Source organism: Canis aureus, chromosome 10 (genome assembly GCF_053574225.1).
Source record: "Canis aureus isolate CA01 chromosome 10, VMU_Caureus_v.1.0, whole genome shotgun sequence".
Classification (NCBI taxonomy): domain Eukaryota; kingdom Metazoa; phylum Chordata; class Mammalia; order Carnivora; family Canidae; genus Canis; species Canis aureus.
In genome coordinates, this window is record NC_135620.1 from 62,962,590 (window position 1) to 62,978,656 (window position 16,067).

The following is a 16,067-nucleotide window of genomic DNA, read 5'->3' on the forward strand; positions in this document are numbered from 1 at the left end:
CTCCCTCTGCCCATGTCTCTGCCTCTCTCTCTCTCTATGTCTCTCATGAATAAATAAATAAAATCTTAAAAAAAGAAAAAGGAAGGCTGAGAAATAATCCCAAAGCAAAATGTCACTTATAAGAAGACATTCTTGGCATTCTCACCTTTCAAAATTAGAACAACCTAACTGTCCAATGTTAGAGGAATGATTAAGTGACTTATCTATTCATGCAATGGAATATTGTGTAGCCATTAAATGTTTCTTCTGAAGAATGTGCCACAGCAAAGAGCAAAGGTTTACATAATGATAAATTTTGAAAAGTTAAAGGTGGTACCTGGTTGGCTCAGCTGGAAGAGTGTGTGAGTCTTGATCTTGGAGTCATGGGTTTGAGCCCCATGGGGGTGTAGAGATTATTTATTAAGTAAATGAAACTTTAAAGAAGGGGGGAAAAAAGTAAAACAAGCTTTGCACAATGGCACTGGGGTAGCCAATAAGGTTTATACGAGGTACAATTATTGCTAATTGTAAGCTTTTTGTGATATCCTACCGTGACAACTTGAAGTACAGTGGGCATTGACAATTTTTTACAGTCTCGGGAATCCCTGGGTGGCTCAGTGGTTTGGCAACTGCCTTTGGCCCAGGGCATGATCCTGGAGTCCTGGGATCAAGTCCCATGTCAGGCTCCCTGCATGGAGCCTGCTTCTTCTTCTGCCTGTGTCTCTGCCTCTCTCTCTGTGTGTCTCTCATGAAAAAAATAAATAAAATCTTAAAAAAAATTTTTTGACAGTCTCTACAGAGATCAAATTAAAAAAAAAAAGCATAACCAAATCATATTGTGCTGTCATCTGTTTATCAATTTGTGTGTCTGTACCACCATTGGCTTGAGGGAAGGGTAAGGAGTAGTAGTGGGGAGCAATGTCGGGGACAGAAACATGAGGAACACTGACATGTATGGAATGTTCCAGGAAGAAGTACCTTTAAAGAAGACAGAAAAAATGAAGCAAAGAAGCCATAGAAAGGACTGAACCAAGAGAGCATGAGGGCACAGAATATGGGAGAAGATGGCACATCTAAGGTGTCTCCCAAAGTGGGAAGTCCTAGCATGGACAATTTGCTATAAGCAAACTTGAACAAAGTTTCAAGAGGAACTTCACAAGTTGGATAACATCCCAGGGAAGGGAGAGATGGGATCTGAGCTGAAGTCTGCCTTTAGGCAAAGCCTACGTTCTCTGCTTTACTCTAGGCTGCCTCTTGGCCATGTTAAAAGTATCTCCTGAAGTGTACGAGATCATGATTGAAGAAGAATCAGTTGGTTGCATTTTCTATGTAAAGGCTGCACTTTGATACAAGGACAGTGATGGGAGCAGAAGGTGAGAGAATGGACCCCAGGGCAATAGATGAGTATAGGGAATGCAGACTCCACTGCTTGCAAAGCAGGTAAGGTAGGAGGGAAGCAACTAGAAAACTGGAGCCTACTCACTCTGCCTATGGGGGCAGGAATGCAGGAACCTCATCCACCGTTGTTGAATATTCCAATTTGTTTAGTGATGCCAGAAATCTGGATTTTATCTTTCTCTGTGACATTTCAAATTCTATTTTATTTATTTATTTATTTATAATTTTTTTTTAAAGATTTTATTTATTTATCCATGAGAGACACAGAAAGAGAGAGGCAGAGACAGAGGCAGAGGGAGAAGCAGGCTCCATGCAGGGAGCTCGATGCGGGACTTGATCCCAGGACTCCGGATCACGACCCAAGCCAAAGGCAGACGTTCAACCGCTGAGCCACCCAGGTGTCCCTACATTTCAAATTTTAAATGCTGGGGATCTAAATAAAAACATTTTTAAACACTATGCAGACTAAATAAATCCGTGAAGTAGATTGGGCCCAAGTTTAGACTGTGGCTTTGTATCAGTAAAGGCAGGCAGTTTGTCTTGAGGAACAACATCCTCAGTTGTGCTGATTCTATGCAGAGCTAATCCCCAGGCGGAGGAGAAATCTCTGAGCAGGCCTGGGGTGGGGGCACTTCCCCTACCAACATCCTTCCCCAGCTCCTCTCATTGGGCCCATCACTCAACTTTCTATGATGAATGCTTTGTTGGGTTCTGTTCCATGGAGTTAAAGGAGCATGGAGTGTCTCTCATCACAGCCCTTCTTTCCTAGGAAAATAAATGGCCAGCTCCCTGGAGTTGGGGATTTTTTATGCAATGACTTTCCTCCACGAGATTTATTGCAGCAGCTTTGTGAGAGATTTGTAGTAAGTAGTGTTCGGGCTGTAGGTCTTAAATCCTCAATGCCACAGTCATAACTCTCCAGGAAGGAAATGATAGAAGATCACAGTAGCTAATATTGCATTATGATGATACTGTCTCCACAGAAATGATTGCCGTCTTGCTGCTGCTGTCTTACTTAGGAAACGTGAGCTCTTCAGACGTGCTTGAGATATCTATCCTGGTGGTGCTTTGCGAGATCCCGAAGAACCTACAGACTAGGGGAAGAGAACAAACATTTATTAAGTGTCTACCACTTCCCTTTTCACCTACGGGGAGACTGAGGCTCAAAGAAGTTAAATAATTTTCCCAAGGTCTCCTGCTGTAAAACCTTTCTGATTACAAAGCAGATTTCATTCACCATGCCACATGGAACATATTTTTATACATAAGAGAATGTCTAATGAATCAAAGTTGATAGGAGTGAATGGTGAAATATTTTAGGTTTAACCTGAATCTACTTCACTTCTAGACTTAGTGCAGAGTGTATGGGAAGTCCAGGAGATAAACAATCTACATTACACCATGAGGAAACACTCAGACAAACCCAGACTGTGGAATAAAGACAATCATCCCAGTCACTTCAAAAAGTCAATGCCATGGTGAAAAACGTCAAGATGCTCTTCTAGTTTAAAAGAGATTGAAAAGACAAATTAACAGGGCAGCCCTGGTGGCCCAGCGGTTTGGTGCCTTCGGCCCAGGGCATGATCCTGGAGACCTGGGATCGAGTCCCACATCTGGCTCCCTGCATGGAGCCTGCTTCTCCCTCTCCCTCTGCCTGTGTCTCTGCCTGTCTTTCTGTGTGTGTGTGTGCGTCATGAATAAATAAATAAAATCTTAAAAAAAAAAAGACAAATTAACAAATGCAAGATATAAACCTCAATTGGATCTTGGTTCCAAATGGAACTGCTAGATATTCCTCAATTGGGAACAATTGGGAAAATTTGAATATGGACTAGATGTCAGATGATATTAGAGATGATTATTGTCTAAACTATGATAATGGCATTGTGGTTATGCAGGAAAACAGTCTTATGCTTAGAAGATACCTACTGAGTACTTAGAAGGGAAGAATCATGATATCTGCCTTTCAATTTCAAATGAATGAGAAAAAATTATGCATGTATATATAAAGTATTATAGATTGCTGAATCTAGGTGGTCAGTATATAGGTGTTCAGTACACTATTCTTTCAACTTTTCTGTGCATTTAAAATTCTTCATAGTAGGGAGCCCCGGTGGCGCAGCGGTTTACCGCCGCCTGCAGCCTGGGGTGTGATCCTGGAGACCTGGGATCGAGTCCCACATCAGGCTTCCTGTATGGAGCCTGCTTCTCCCTCTGCCTGTCTCTGCCTCTCTCTCTCTCTCTCTCTATCAATCTCTCTGTCTCTATGAATAAATAAAATCTTAAAAAAATAAAATTCTTCATAGTAAAAAAAATAACAAAAACTAAAATTCTTCATAGTATAAAGCAAAAGTATACAAATAAAAATCTTGACTGGATTAAGCTGCCTCAGAATGATGAAGAGGGGGTGTACCAAATAAGGTGAATGCATTTTGAAATTCCTTTAGAAGATTAAATATATGGGCAAGTTTATAAAGCTTAGAATATGTGTTCATTAGAGAAAATGAAAAAACATTTTAAAAGGATTGATGTACATAGCTACAGCCATATAAAAATATATTTGCTGGTGGACAAGAACTAAAACTATATCTGTTCAGTCAGTGGAACTAGAGGTGATTTTTCCCCCAAATTCCTCTTGCTATATTATCTTTTCCATCAATATAATCATCGAAAAGTGTACTCGTAGACCAAGGCAGAAAGAGATCAAAACTCTTTTGCTGTGATGAGAGGTTACAGATGACTATTTTTCTTTTAAGAGTCATCCTTAAAGTCCATTATAAAAAAATTCTGGGGGCACCTGGGTGGCTTAGTTGGTTAAGCATCTGCCTTTGGCTCAGGTCTTGATCCCGAGGTGCTGGCATGAAGCGCCCCCCCCAGCCACCCCCCCCACCCCCCAACCCCCCCACCCATCCCCCGGCATCCCTGCATCTGGTCTCCCTGCTCAGCAGGGAGTCTGTTTCTCTCTCTCTCTCTCCCTCTCCCTCTGCTCATGCTTTGTCTCTCATTTTCTCTCAAATAAATAAATAAAACTTAAAAAATTAAAATTAGACTAAAATAAATCATGTATTTTTATAATCAATAAGTGCACTGAATTTATCGCATTACCAAAAACATAGCAATCTGGGGACTCCTACTCCATAATGGCAAGATGGTTAAAAAAGATCTGGGAAAAGAAAGTTTGGTTCATGAATGGCCAAGCAAATAGTTTCATCTATATTATAAGAATGACTAGATAGTCATTCTACTCATGCTAAATAGGGTTCAGCAAACACAGGCTGGTCACCTATTTTTGTAAATAAAGTTTTATTGTATTAGCTATTGCTACTTTCACACTACAAGAGTTGAATGATTTCAACAGAGACTGTGTGGCATGCAAAGCCTAAAACATTATTATTTGGTCTTTTATTAAAAAGTTTGATATGTCGGCCAATTGAACTCCAATTAAAAAAAATACATACATAAATAAATAAAATAGAAATGAAAAAAAAGGGGTCCCTGGGTGGCGCAGCGGTTTGGCACCTGCCTTTGGCCCAGGGCACGATCCTGGAGACCCGGGATCGAATCCCACGTCGGGCTCCCTGCATGGAGCCTGCTTCTCCCTCTGCCTGTGTCTCTGCCTCTCTCTCTCTCTCTCTCTCTCTGTGACTATCATAAATAAATAAAATCTTTAAAAAAAAAAAAAAAAAAAAAAAAAAGAAATGAAAAAAAAAAGTGTGCCAAGCTCTAGTCCAAAAGTATTAATGTATATGAAAAAGGATTAAATGAGAGTATGGAAAATTAAAGCTGATTTATTATGATGGGTGTATTGTAATTTTTTATTCATATTTTTAAAAATTACATTGTTGTTTCAATGTGGTTTGTTCATTAAATAAATATTTTTAAGAAAAATTATTGAATTACTATTCAATAATTTTTACTAGACATTACTATTTTTGCCATGCATGAAATTTTGAGGGGGAAAAGTAATAGAAAAATGTATTATCAATTATTAAAGCCTGATGTGGAAATTCTCATTTCCATGTGCCAAAGAAAATAATCAGAAATACAGGAGGGAAATTACCAAGGTAATTCTCACAGGATTGTTCATAATAACAAAATAGTGGAAATTACATGTTAACTATTAAATAAATAATGATGGCTATATGATGGAATATTATACAATCATTAAAAATAATACTTTTTAAAAAATGTATTACTTTTGTAATCAGAAAAAGATTCTATTTTTTTTAGATTCTATTTTTTAAAGATTTTATTTATTTATTTGAGACAGCACAGGAGTGGGTGGAAGGGTAGAGGGAGAGGGAGACAGACTCCCCACTGAGCAGAGCCTGATGCACAGCTTAATCTCAGGACCCTGGGATCATGACCTGAGCTGAAGGTAGCACTTAACTGTCTGAGCCACCCAGGTACCCCCAAATTCTATTTTTTAAAGGATGAAGAACAATAGAAAATGTCCATGACCGTTACATTTAAGTAAAATAAATCACAGAGCATATCAAAATATCTATTTACAAGCATATCTACATAATCTTATCAATACATAGAAAAATATCTGGAAAATACAAACTATACTCATTAACAGTAGTTTAGGAGGTGATATTTAGGAGGACTTTTTGTTTCTCAATATAATTCTAGAGTATTTAATTTTTTAAAAAGCATATATATCAAAAGAAGAAATATATACCCACCTTCATTTTTAAATTTTTTTAAGATTTTTTTTTTAAGATTTTATCTATTTATTCATGAGAGACAGAGAGAGAGAGAGGCAGAGACGGGGCAGTCATTAAGCAGGCTCCATGCAGGAAGCTCGATGTGCGACCCGATCCTAGGACCCCGAGATCACGCCCTAAGCCAAAGGCAGACGCTCAACTGCTAAGCCATCCAGGCGTCCCTAAGATTTTATTTTTAAGTAATCTTTATAACCAACATGGGACTCATACTCACAACCCTGAGATCAAGAATCGCCATGTTCTACCAACTGAGCCAGCCAGGCACCCCTACATATTCACCTTTATTTTTTTTTTATTTTTTATTTCTTTAAAGATTTATTTATTCATGAGACACAGACAGAGAAGCAGAGACATAGACAGAGGGAGAAGCAGGCTCCCTGCAGGGAGCCTGATGCAGGACTCAACCCCAGGACCCTGAGATCACGACCTGAGCCAAAGGCAGACACTTAACCACTGAGGCCCCCAGGTGCCCCCCTATCCATCTCTAAAAATAATACTTATTAAAAGTTTTTAAGTGACCTAGTTAAATGTTTATGAAAAGCTGAATAGAAAATTACAGAGAAAGTATGATCTCAGGTTCAGGAATAAAATACACAAAAACAGAATCCAAGAAAATGTCAAATATGAAGGGTTCTTTCTTTTTTTATTTTTTTAAGATTTTATTTATTTATCTGAGAGAAAAAACAAGCAGAGGAGGAGGAGCAAAGGCAGAGGAAGAAGCAGATTCCCAGCTGAGCAGGGAGCCCACAGTGGGGCTCGATTCCATTACCCCAAGATCCATGACCCAAGCCAAAGGTAGATGCTTAACTGACAGTCACCTAAGTGCCCCTGAAGTGTTGCTTTTGAATGATGGCATTGTGGATGATTATTACCTCATCTTTTTACACTGATCTCTATCTTTCTGATCTTTCTACAATGAACATATATTACTTGAGTAATCAGGAAAAATGTATTAAGTACATTTTTACTTACATTAAGTAAGGATTTGTTAAAATAACTTTTTCAAGGAAAAGAATATTGTTGCAGCTGTTACCAATCCATATCACTAGACTTTTGGATCCCTTTATCTCTGTCTTTCTCATACACACACACACACACACACACACACACATACACAAACACACACACACAGTGATTCCTCACAATAATAATGACTTCTATTATTAAATTCCACCAGGTCCCCCAGTTCTGTCTCACACTTCCTGGTTCCTTTTCTCACAACTTTCTGGAATCTTTTTTTTTTTTTAATTTTTTAAAAAGATTTTATTTATTCATGAGAGACACACACACAGAGAGAGAGGTAGAGACATAGGCAGAGGGAGAAGCAGGCTCCCCAAGGAGAGTCCGCTGCAGAACTCGATCCCAGGACCCCAGGATCACGCCCTGAGCCAAAGGCAGACGCTCAACCACTGAGCCACCCAGGTGCCCCATTTCCCTGAATCTTGTATACCATTTGAACTCTATAGGTGAGAGAGAAAGGAAGAAGATGACAGTGCTCAGGCTGCCTTATATGTATTTCCTGCAAGGCTCCTGATATTATGGAAGGGATAAAATACCCAAGTCCTTACAATGACCAACAAGGCATACTTGATCTGTGCCCTCTCCATGCACCCCTCCCCCATGATCTCACCTTACCGTCTTACATTTCTTTCAGGGCTCCATGCAAATTTCACTGCATGGGGGGACACCTAGGCTTTCACCAATATCACCAACTTGGTTTCAAGGTATAAGTAAAATATGCTTTATTAAATCTTAATGAAACCTTCATAAAAGTGAAAAATCACTCAATAGTCGGGTCCCAAGATGGCCTCGATATTTGGATAGTCTTCTTTTTCTCACACTGAATAGGGCTGACCTGCGTAACCAGTAGGATACCTCAGACGTGACAATGAGCTTCCAAGGCCAGGCCATAAGAGATATTGAGACTTCCACCAGGCTCTCTTGGAGTGCTCCTTCTGGGGGAGGCCAGTCCCCGTGCCATGAGGATACTCAGAGGGTCCTACAGAGAAACCCATGTGGTAAAGAACTGAAGCCTACCAACAGCCAGCATCAACTGGCCATTAACATGTGTAAGCAGAGAAGCAAATTGCCGAGTCCTAGTCAAGCCTTCCCATGACTACATTTCTGGCCGACATCTCAGCTGTAATTTCCTAAGTGACCTTGACCTGAACAACTCAGCTGAGGCATTCCCAAATTCCTGACCCACAGATACAGTGAAGCATTAAAAAAATAAAAATTAAATTAAAAAATAAAAATAAAATCCATACTGTTGTTTCATCCACTAAGTTTTGGGGGTAATTTATAACACAGTAATAAGTAATTGGCACACTCACTAAACTAACTCTGAAAGCTTTTTAATCCATATAGCTCTAATTCTTCAAGTGACACACCCATCAACACAAATCCACACAAGCTCAGGCAAAGAGGTAGACCACTGTCCTTGGGATTGTTTGAAGTACTATTCTCCACTTCTGTTCCACTCTCCCTTGCTTTTCCTACTTCCCTAGGTCTCAAAGGCCCATCTGTCTCTACACCTTAGTGAATGATACTCACTTCTCTTACGACAAGATTGGGGCAGATTTAAGGAAGGTGCAAGCCTGCACCTTCTCCCATGTTTCTGCTACCCCATCCAGAGTCTTACCTGAAAGTCTCAAGGAGGAGATGTTTCTCATTCTTGCTCCCACACTTATCTCTCCCACCCTTACCTCAGGATCCAGGCCATCTAGGCTGATTATACCTATCCAGCCCTACCTGGAGAGGAGGATTGAACAGTTTACATGGGAAGTTTATCTGAATGGCTGGGCCAGACTTTGCAACCTAGACCATTGCAGTGGTAGACCTCAGCCCCATCTCTGCAAATAACAATTTCCACTTAGAGAGAGTCAACCTTGCTCATTTGTCCTCTTTTTTCCTTAGGTTTTTATTTATTATTTTGGTAATCTCTACACCCAATGTGGTGTCTCGAACTTACAACTTGAGATGGAGAGTTGCATGCTCTTTTGACTGAGCCAGCCAGGCATCCCTGCCCTGACTGTCTCATTGCCAGTATTCTTTAGTCTCTCAGCACTTTTCTGTCTCCATCAACTAGCTTGAGTTCCATCAAGAAACATTCTCCATGGGGCACCCAGCTGGCTCATTCGGTAGAATGGACAACTCTTTTTTTTTTTTTTTTTTTTTATTTATGGCACACAGTGAGAGAGACAGGCAGAGACACAGGCAGAGGAAGAAGCAGGCTCCGTGCACCGGGAGCCTGACGTGGGATTCGATCCCGGGTCTCCAGGATCACGCCCTGGGCCAAAGGCAGGCGCTAAACCGCTGCGCCACCCAGGGATCCCAGAATGGACAACTCTTGACCTCCAGATTGTCACTTTGACTCCCACCTTAGGTATGGAGATTACTTAAACATAAAATCTTTTATGGATGCCTGGGTGGCTCAGTGGTTGAGCATCTATCTGCCTTTGGCTCAGGGTGTGATCCCGGGGTCTGGTGATCAAGTCCCGCATCGGGCTGCCTGCAAGGAGCTGGCTTCTCTCTCTGCCTGTGTCTCTGCCTCTCTCTCTCTTTTTGTGTCTCTCATGAATAAATAAATAAAATCTTAAACAAAAATCTTTTAGGGGCACCTGGGTGGCTCAGGCAGTTAGCATCTGCCTTTGGCTCAGGTCATGATCTCAGGGTCCGGGATTGAGTTCCGAGTCGGGCACCCTGCTCAGTGGGGAGTCGGCTTCTCCCTCTTCCTCTGTGCTCTCTCTAACTCTTGCTCTGTCTCAAATAAATAACTAAAATAAAAATAACATAAAATCTTTTTTTTAAAAAAAGAGAAAGGAAGCATTCTCCATATGTAGAAGATGAACCCCCAGTTCTGAGACAGTATGTGTGTGTGTCAGTATAAATGGTGTGCATATGTCTGCATATACGCTCGTGGAACCATATGTATGTTGTGTTTGTATATGTGTCATATGTGCATGCGTGATGTATGTATCTGTATTATACTGTGTATATCTGTGTTGTGTATGTGTCTATATGCATGATGTGTGTATACACGTGTGTGTGCTTGTGCATGCTCTCAGCTTCATCAGCCTGGGATTCATACAATCTCTCTCCACAAGGACACCCAAAATAAAACAGATTCCTAATTTGGCAAGTGTACCACAGTTATGTAAGATGTTGGCATTAAGTGAAACTAGATAAACGGTATACTCTTCTGTGAATCTAAAAGATACCCAAATAAGTTTTTTTAAAAAAACTATTAACCAGATTTGTAAGGAATTCAATCTTCCCGTCTGAGTTCTGAAACTTCCTAGAGTTACTTAACTTTTGTTCAACGGCACCACTCTGGTTGTGACTTCCTTACCAGTAGTAGAGCTGGAGTCAGGCCTGATGCATGCATAAGTACAGTCCAGACGGATACTCTCTAACTTGCCAAATTGGCTTTCCAATTTGCTAAGCCTGCAGTGTGATTGCCAACGATCCAGATTCCCTTCCATACTTAGTATACTAGAACATTTTTTAAAAGATAAAAATAAAAGAGAATTCTTAGGGGGGGAAAAAAAGCAGAAGAATGGGGGTGCCTGGCTGGCTCAGTCGGTAGAGCATGAGACTCTTGATCTCAGGGTTGTGAGTCCAAGCCCCACATTAGGTGTAGAGATTACTTAAAAATAAAATCTTAAAAAAAAATTTTTTTTTAATTAAAAAAAAACAACAACAGGGGCACCTGGGTGGCTCAGTTGATTAAGTGTCTGACTTCAGCTCACGTGATGATCTCTGAGTCCTGGGGATTGGGCCCTGCATTGGGCTCTGTGCTCAGCAGGGAGTCTGCTTCTCCTTCTCCCCCTGATCCTTCCCCCACTTACGCTCTCTCTCTTAAATAAATACATAAAATCTTAAACAAACAAACAAAAAACCACACCACAACCAGAAGAACGAAGACTGAAGGGCCAGCCGCTAATTTAGGGCATAACTGCATTTTTAAGAAAGCACAGGAGGTGATAGGTCTTATGCCTGACTTTGAATATTCGATCTAGACCGAGAAAGGGAGGCTCCAGAAAAGGAGCCGTAAGCTTCCCGCTTAGCGGACTTGGACCTAGGTATTCAAATCCTCCTTAGGCCTGTGGGTTGTCATGGGTTTGATATTTTACAGATGGCTATTTTGGGTTTAAATATTCTTTCTTCTACCCCCACCACACAAGTCAATTAAGACTTCTTTGGAGAAGAGTGGATCTGCCCTGCCCCCTAGGCTGGAAACAAAGTGCTCAGCTCCTGGGGAGAATGTGGTCTTGTCCTCGCTCTCAGCTCACTAAGCAACCTGTTGACAAGCTTATAATTACCAGAACTGTGTGCTACACAATGAATGTTCTTGGGGATTTTAATGATCGAAGTGAATGAACATGCTTCAACATTTGGAAACGTGCTTGAGAAGAATAATTGCTTTAAAGTGTTTCATAAATTGTTGCTAGGAGACCACATCAAGATGGGCCTTTTTACTTACAACTTGAAGTTCAACTGGCAGGAAATTCTCCCATTCAAAATATAGATAAGCAAAGAGAACAATTCAGAGAAGAAGAAGAAGAAAAAAGAAAAAAGACAGAAATCCACTAGCTGCTAGAGAAAATCTGTCACCTGAAACAAAATGGAGAAAACAAGAGGCAAGATAATATTGATGACAGTCATGAACTTGCATCGCAGTTTCAACAGTTCTATGATCTTGGACAATTCTTTTAATGTCTTCTATTCTCAGTTTTATCTGAGAAATGGATTATTCAATAGCTCACTTGTAGGATTAGAGATCACAAACATGTTCATGTACTCAGCCTGTGATATTCCATATTTTATTTAATTATTTACATTCATTTGTTCTGAAAGGTTTGAAGTAACTAACAAAGTTATTGCTTATCTTAGTTTCTCTTTCCCAAAAGCAGCCCCAACATAAGGAATTGGGTAGAGGTCGCCTATTTGGGAGGTAACCTCAGGAGTTCAAGCGAGACAGTGAAGAAAGGGAAAGAAGTCAATACAAGGGGTATCAGTGACTAAGAAAGCCCACTACAGATCAGTCTTCTTTATTTATTTATGAGAGACACAGAGAGAGAGGCAGAGACAAAGGTAGAGAGATAAGCAGGCTTCATGCAGGGAGCCCAAGGTGGGACTCTATCCTGGAACCCCAGAATCATGCCCTGGGCTGAAGACAGGTGCTCAACTCGTGAGCCACCCAGGCATCCCCAAATCAGTCTTCTGAAAGGGACTCTTTAAAGAATCATGTAGAATATGTCTCAGGATTCTCCTGCTGCAGGATGGGGAAGCTGAGGCACTTATCCATTGACTCTTTTCTCTCAGTGGTTGAGGGTTGCCTCTGGGAGCCTTAAATAACCAGCACCTCCACAATGCCCTGAAGAGCCTAGTAATTTCTGGTGGAACAGGGGAAAAAAAACCCCAGGAAGAGGAGCAGGGAATCCATGGCATGTGAGGTAGGAACCTGCCAGTGTGCCCAAGAACTATTGCACTCCATTTGCATGTGAACTCAAAGGTGAACCAAAGGGACATGAGTTGGGACATTAGCAGAATCTGCTACCCTTAGGATTCAACAAAATTAGTTGAGGTCAAAATCGAGGTCAAATGAAACAAGTTATTCTATAAATGTTGCTGAATCCAACAAAATGTTATTCTGTAGCTAGGCTGGCAGTGATGGCTGATAATATTTTTTTCTTTTTTCTAGACTTCCAATCAACAAAAGAGCCTGAATCTTGGGCAAGGTTTCTTTTTTTTTGGGGGGGGGGGGGGCAAGGTTTCTATACCAGTGTGGGCAAGAAATGGTTGAACAAATCCTTTATATATGGCAGGCCCTTGTTGACCAAGATCGAAGGGATCTGGAATATTCTTATGGGGCTTAACTACGGCTGGACTTCAGACTTCAATTAAATCTGAATTTGAATTTAAATTGTATTTGGAATTACATTCCTATTCTGCATGGGTCAGGAAGGAAGGGCTTCAGTTAGTTCCTGTCTAGCAGTCCCTCCTCTGCCTGACAGCTGTTTGCCATCTGGATGATTAGCAAGTGGGGCAGGTTTCGAACTTGGCACTCCCTAGAGTAGAAGGGCAAAAGCAGATAAATGTTATCCTCCAAAGTTTTGTCAGCATGTTTGTTCCCCACCCAGTTCCGAGAAGAGATTTAGCAGCATCACCATGTCCCCCAGAGGAATGGAAAGCCATGTTGGCAACACAGGAAGCAAGGGATTAGAAAGAGCAATACCCCAGGAGGGGCCCAGAAAAGCCTGGCAGTCCCTCCACACCGACTCCCAGTTTTCAGATCCTCCCCCTGGAATGAGAAAGATGAGATATGGAAAGGAAAGAAGTCAAAAAGGGAGGACAAATAAGCAGGAGAGAGATAATCAGATATTATATGCCTCCTGTTGGAAGACTCCAACATGACTTATGAAGGAGTTTGGCTAAAAGATTGAACCTGAGTTTGATCAAGACTCTAGTTTTAACTGCCAACGTATAAGAAATGTAGAGGATAGAGTAACATATTAAATGCCACTGCAGGAGTGAATGCAAAATCCAGACTGTGGGTAACTCTACAGAGCAAATCACCAGATTTCAACAAATAAAGAGAAACCTGTAGATTAGAAGAGGCTTCAAAGATACATTAATTAGGGTGGCCCCGGTGGCTCAGCGGTTTAGCGCCGCCTTCAGCCCAGGGCGTGATCCTGGAGACCCAGGATCAAGTCCCATGTTAGGCTACCTGCAAGGAGCCTGCTTCTCCCTCTCCCTCTGCCTCTGTCTGTGTCTCTTATGAATAAATAAATAAAAATGTTTTAAAAAGATACATTAATTAATTGCAATGTGTGGATTTTACTTAAATAAGGACAAATTTAATCTTTATTCAAAGAAACTTAAAAATTAATGAGATTATGAAAAGGGAAATGAGAATACTGACCGAATACTATAATGCTATGAATAATATATTTTTAATTGCTTGGGTCAGTGATAATACTATTATTTTCAAATAAACTCCATATCTTTTAAAGATACATAATTAAATGCTAAAGGTGAAATTAGAGAATGTTTAGAATATTCTTTAGAAAAAAGATGGTGGTGGGAGTGGATGTGCAGCCTTAGTTGAGTTGATAATAGACACCTGGAGCTCTTAAACTACTTTGTCTACTTCTGCGTGTGTTTGAGATTCTCCACAATAAAAAATAAAAAATAAAAAATAAAAAAATAAATATAAAAGTGAAATAACAACAAAACCCAGTGGACTACCTTCAAGAGGCATGTAAAGGAGGCATGTAAAGTCTGTTTCGGCAGGAGGTGTATTTTGGATCTGGGTCGTGTTCTGCTTGTAAGGAAGCCTTGGTTTCCCAGCTCTAACAAGGATGAGGGGGAGGTCCAGAGTGCAGGGAACAGGATGCAACTTCTCAGATTAACTCTTTATTTATTTATTTGAGAAAGAGAGAGCATGAGTGGGGATGAGAGGGGAAAAAGGGAGAGAAAGAGAGAAGCAGACTTCCTGCTGAGCCCAAGGACATGGGGCTTGATCCCAGAACTCTGGGATCATGACCTGAAAGGAAGGCAGATGCTCAATTGACTGAGCCACCCAGGCTCCCCACTCAGATTGACTCATGACCTTAAGGATCTAGCCCCCTATTGCGTGGCCTTCACTCCACTCCCAGAGGACCAGCCTGAGGTTTTTCATGAAGAAAAGTTTTCTACCCTAGACACCTAAGCGTGTCAGAAGTTACTCCTACAGGTGTGGCTACATGTTTACTGTGTTTGAATCCTCAAAGTAACTTGGAGCCTTGTAAGTTCCATTACACTAAAACTACATCCTGAAGCGAAAAATATTCCTAAGAAATAATATAATAACAATAATAATGATGACAGCTGGGCACAGAGCTAAACACTTCATGTGTATCACTCGTCACAACTTAGCTTTGATTCCTATCCCCGTTTCACAGACGCGGAAAGTGAGGCCTAGGCCATGTCACCCCGGGAGGTTGACCAGTGGTGGCTGAGCTGGAACTCCAACTGGCTCCATGAGCTTGCTCAGGCTGCAAACTAAGTATCACAGACCCCGTGACTTAAACAGCCTAAAGCCATTTTCTCACGGGGCTGGAAGCCAAAGGTCTGAGAGCAAAGTGTCCTGGGGTTGATTTCTTTGTAAGCGCCTTGAGGAAAGGGGCTGTTTCAGGCCTCAGTCTTTTTCTGGCCAGAGCCATTTTGCTCTCTGAGCCCCTCATCTTCTGCCTCAGTTTTCCTGACTCAGGCCTCTGCCCATTTGCACAGGCTAACCTCCCTTCCTCGAAGGCCTTCCTCAGATATCTGGCAACTCCTTCTCTTTGTCCTCCAAAGCTGACAGCAAGGACCCCCTCTTTTTGGAAGCCTTTCCGAACTTGCCAGACCCTTCCAAGCTTCCTGATGCCGTGGTTCTTGGATCTAGAGATCCAGTCTCTCATCTAGAGAGACAGGGGCAGTGCCCCAACCCCTCTGGAATTCCCAGCTCCTGGCCTGGTACATCCCGGTGTGGAGGAAATGTTTGGCTGTTTGATCCCCTGCCTCACTTAGAGCCAGCAGCACCACAGACTCCTTAGTGGTGATTGTTTGCTGGACCTTGAACAATCCCTGTGGCTTTGTCCTCTAGCCTTGAAAAGCTGTTGATTTCCATTGTCTAATCATCCTCTGACTCGTGGCTGCCCAAGCCCTGGGCACCATGCCCATTTCTCCCAGGCTGCTGGTACCCTCCGCCTGTCATGTCACAGCATGATAGAATAATCCTCCTTTCACCTGCCTCCGTGAGTGCTCCTTCTGGATCACAATGTGCAGGGGCAGGACAGCAGACTGTGGTATATGCCAGAGAGAGACACACACACAGAGAGAGAGAGAGAGAGAGAGAACCATACTGGCTTAAGCTAAACACACACACACACACACACACACACACACACACACACACACACTAAGCATGGCATT

General features: G+C 41.6%; 1 long non-coding RNA gene and 1 other non-coding gene across 16 annotated transcripts in view; one reads left to right on the plus strand and one right to left on the minus strand.

The window, feature by feature from the left end:
* LOC144322580 (uncharacterized) overlaps positions 1–16,067 on the minus strand; it is a 181,043-nt gene that overhangs the window by 158,667 nt on the left and 6,309 nt on the right. For all 15 annotated transcript variants that reach the window (XR_013388197.1, XR_013388200.1, XR_013388196.1 and 12 more), the window contains exon 2: positions 2,062–2,471. This is a non-coding gene — a long non-coding RNA (uncharacterized LOC144322580). The remainder of the gene's footprint in view (positions 1–2,061; positions 2,472–16,067) is intronic.
* On the plus strand, positions 444–580 carry LOC144322876 (U4 spliceosomal RNA). Its single transcript, XR_013388475.1, has one exon. It is a non-coding gene; the product is annotated as a U4 spliceosomal RNA (small nuclear RNA).